Below are 4621 nucleotides of genomic sequence, written 5' to 3' on the forward strand. Positions count from 1 at the left end.
CTTAGCTTCTTTTAATTCTACTTCTGCATGCTTGAGTCTCATAACCCTCATTAACAACACACATTATATCATACACAGATTTAAACAATCACTGATACATCTACTGTATGGTTCAAGGAGCACTTTTTAAGTAAACCTGATTTGTATGATACCAATTATGTTTATCAGAATTTGTTACACCTTTTTTGCTGCATTTATCGCGCCCTGATCCAAATGGGACTGGAACTTGGCCTCAACCACATCCAACACATTTGGGATGAACTTGAACTGGATGAACTGTGTGCTAGGCCCTATCATCCAACATCAGCGTCCGACCTCACTAATGTTCTTGTGAATGAATGAGAGAAACTGTCTGTTGCTACCTTCCATAGTCTTGTGGAAAGCCAGTCAGTTAGATTGGCAATTCAATGGTTTGTTGCTCATAGTTTCTGTAAAATGAACCAAAGTATAATTCATTTAGATTTATTTTTTTATCTATTATTGTGATTTTAGGCTTAAAGAAGGCGTGTTGACTGAAGAGTTTAAAAAAAATCTAAAATCCCGAATGAGTTGTTCTGTCTGTGAGTTTGGTAGCTTTTATGTGTTACACATGTGGGGTGGGGGGGGGGTCACGAAAACCTACCTGATTATTCTGGAAGACCACAACTCTAAAAGGTTGAGAACCACTGGACTATTAGTTATAAACCTGTGGTTTAACAAATACATCAACATTTAATTGCACAGAATTATTATAAAATGTTCAGAAAGTCTTTTTTTGAGTGTTAAAATCAAGGATTTAAAATACAAATGTATTTAATTACAAAGATAATGCAAATAAACTTTAATTAACAATTGAACAGTGAGTTTGTAGGTTTTCCAACAAAACTTGAGGTGGTGGCAAAGGCTTTGTATTCACTCCAACACATGCACAACTTAGACTATAGCTGAGTAAAATGTACTAAGTAAGGGGAGAAGGTTCAGCTGCAGCCGCTCACTGCAAGGACTAAACATTTCAGTTTAATGCAACAATGTTCTCTCACAAGCAGCTGGCAATACTTTTATCCCATCCACACACAAGAATCAGTTTAGCAGTCCTCCAAAAGCTATTATTGCACCTTCATCTAATCAGAAATGCTATTATTAACTGCAGTTTACAGCAGATTATGAAAGTTGACCCTCTTTTTTATCACTTTAATGAAGAGTGCATTAAGTGCATTACTGTCTAAACACAAAATACATGTTGACCTAGTAAACACTGAAAATAAACCTTACTGATAAAACTTCATGAATAAATGTAGTCAACAGTGAGCAGCAAATTATTTAAAAATTAAAGTTTATTCATATATCTTCAGCTAAGAGAAGTCAAACCGATTTAAATGTACTGTTCTTTTTAGAAAAGTAGAAAACACTCACACATGATATGACTGACAATACTGAAGCTATTTAAACCATGTCAGTCATGTTCTGTCATATGTAGGGCAGTCACACCACTGATTATTTCCATGCCCTTCAAATGATCTGTTTACATGTTAGTACTGGAAACACTGTTCAAGAAGAAGACTGTCTCTCTCTCTTGTCCTCGATTCCCTCCCTTAGTGGTGACCGTTGAGCTGTCTGTGTATCCGTGGTTACATAAGTTTGCAGGTGTGTGTATTTAAGGGTGTGTATCAGACTCTCTTTTATGTATCTGTTGGTCACTGTGACTTATTGCATGTCTTAAATATCTGTTGCACTAAAATGATTGTTGTACTTCTTATGTTAGATTTTCTTACTGCCATTCAGTTTTTTTCCACGTTGAAGAGAGATAATTGTATATTCTAAAAACAAAGACAAAGGCAGTATGGATAAGTTAGTAAAATTAATCAAAAGATCATTTGCAAATGAGTTGATATTAATGTTTACTTACACCAACATTTGTCAAATTTAACTCTTGATTATAATTTGTGCAAGCAGATATATTGTTAATGCAAGGAAATGGGGAAAGCGGGCAACTCAGTATTGTACTTGATTTTACCTGAAGGGCACTTCTATTCCGTCTTTTGTAGTTTGTCACCTGTTGATGATCTCTTTTGAAAAATACTAAGTATCTACACTTTAATACGAAATGGATTACATCCAAAATGTTAAGTACCACAAACTCAAATTAAAAATATGACATTAACTTAGTTTTGTAAGGTAAAGAAACATTCTTGATTAAGTAGGCCTACTGTTTTACTTATTACTTTAAGAAGCCGCTCGGTCCACACACTAAAGTGGTTCCTATGCATCTGTTACTTGTTTTGTCATGTTGCTGGTATTAGATTGTGACTCACTTCTCTTTGAGTGGGTGACTCACTTAGTTTAAGTAACCACCATGTTTATTGAGCAGGATTCCCTGGGTTTGCTCAAACATGAGTACAGCCCGAGGTATTCCCTCACTGACGTGCATGCATTCAGGATGTACGGCTCGCCTCGGGTGGAGGAACAAAGTGGAAGTGCATATTGCGTGATTGAATGAAGGGATTGGCCTTGCTACAATGGGAAGTGTATGTTTGAAGCTGTAATTATTGTAATTATTTGGGAGAGTGCTGTCACAGCGAATTTCTGTCTTGCTGTGAACAGTAGCAATCTCAAAACTGTCTATCTGTGAGACAATTAATTTTTATTGCATGCATGTACTCGTGTTGTCTTGTTACATAACATCCATTCAGAGGTGAATAGTTCTTATCATAGTGTGCGGCTATCATGATTCATGAGCACATCAGGTAATAATCAAGTCCATAAATTTAAGCAAATGTCAATTTTACCACATTTTATTAATATCAAATGTTAATGATTCAGTAGAGTTTGTCTTCAGAGTGGTGTTAAAAAAAAAGGCAACAGGGGGTCATTTATTAAGTCAAGTCGGTTAATCAAACTTAAAATATGAGCGTGCTCCGCAACATTTTGAGATATTGTGTGGAACAGAGTTAACATTTTTGTTTTACAGTAGCGAACCATCTGGGAAGTGGTTGATGAAAAGTGTTGCAAGAAAGAAGAAATACGCTGCAGTTCTACTATAACTGATGCAGCATCCAAGATAACCTCTTTAACAGCCACCAGTTTTGTTTCTCTATACAATAGCTGCCAGTAGTTGCTCATAGGCAAGGTTAAGGAAATCTCACTGAGTGTCCAAATTGTACACTATTCAACCTCTGGGAGAATGCTGAGTTTAGTAAATTGTGTAGATTAGTGCAGTCTGCACTGTTGTCTGCTGCAGTGTCTTTTTTTTATTTTACCACTGGCAGGCCTTTGCTGGATATTTTCAAATCATACACAGCCTACTCGATTTTATATTTCCTGTGAAAAAGTACAAGTCTCTTCTGCTAACGGTAGCTCGTAAGGTTGAATAGATTTCACCATCAAGGTTCATCAGCAGCTCCCCACCTCGGTGCAGTCACCATGAGCTCTAAAACAAGTTGTACCTGATGTATCAAACCTGGAATGTGATCTTATTAAAAGTGCTGTGCTGTTAAACCTGCAGTGAGAATCTGCCGTAACTGGAATGTGTCAAAGTTTTTGCGTCACATTCTTCTCCTGTACATGTGGGCGGTTAATTATAAGGTTTATAGAAAGGGATTCCCTCTCTCTTCAGGTGGGTTCGCTTGAACGTGACTGAGATGTTTCCTTACTGATGCACTGTATACACATTAATTGTTTCCATGGTGTGGCAGTTAATTGTGAATGGGATTGCATGTTTAAATATTATGTCCCACTACTGGTCAGATTGATATATAATGTAATGTTAATGTTTACAATCTTCAGAGGATAGATCCTAATATTATTGGTTAAGTTTCTTGTAGTGCCACAATCGAACCAAAATATCCCCTTGTACACAAAAGATATAATCAATAAATTCAAGTTTCATGACCACATTCTTGCTCCCATGGGAATAAATTTAAAGTAATTTAAGCTCCATTACTAATGAGGCTCAAAAACATCAGTCTGTCATTCAGTCCACCCAACAACCTTGTGTTTTTGTTTGAGCCATATTCTGTGGTTTCACCCCTCCCGTATACAACCATATACACAAGTATAAAACCTGATTCATCAGCTAAATATGGTGTGTTGCGTGACGTGAAAGCAATGGCCTCTGTGATTTTAATGTTCTGTCTGCCACAGTGTAAAGATTAAAGATTAAAATGAATGCAGAAGGTTAAAGGACCTGTAAAGGTTTACAAGGCAGCTATCAAGCTTCTTATCAGACTCAGAGTCCTTTCTGGGTAAGACAGAACCACAGTCCAAAGATCAAAGTCAAGGTCAGCAAGTCTCTGTGCTACGGTCTGAGGTTTTGGGGGGTGGAATAAAGCTGATGAGAGCTTGAATTTTCTGCCAACACATGGTACTTGTTCTACCTTGTTTGTTAAGCACTCACATGTTCAGTGTAAGCTACACAATAGGTTTTATTCCAGGTAAGAACAGACAAGAAATAACTACCATTTAAAACATTTTCTTTTCGCTGTAATAGTATAAACTGCAAAGGCTTACTGTACCCTGTTCTTAACACCATCTTGTCAGTTAAATGTCTATAAGCTCATATGGTCCTTCAGCTGAAGTGCTTCTCTTATACTGTTTACTGCTTCTCTTAAAAACTAGTATCCTTACGATAGATAGATAGATAGAT

This window comes from Morone saxatilis, unplaced genomic scaffold (genome assembly GCF_004916995.1).
Source record: "Morone saxatilis isolate NCDOM2014 unplaced genomic scaffold, NCSU_SB_2.0 Contig20, whole genome shotgun sequence".
NCBI lineage: Eukaryota > Metazoa > Chordata > Actinopteri > Moronidae > Morone > Morone saxatilis.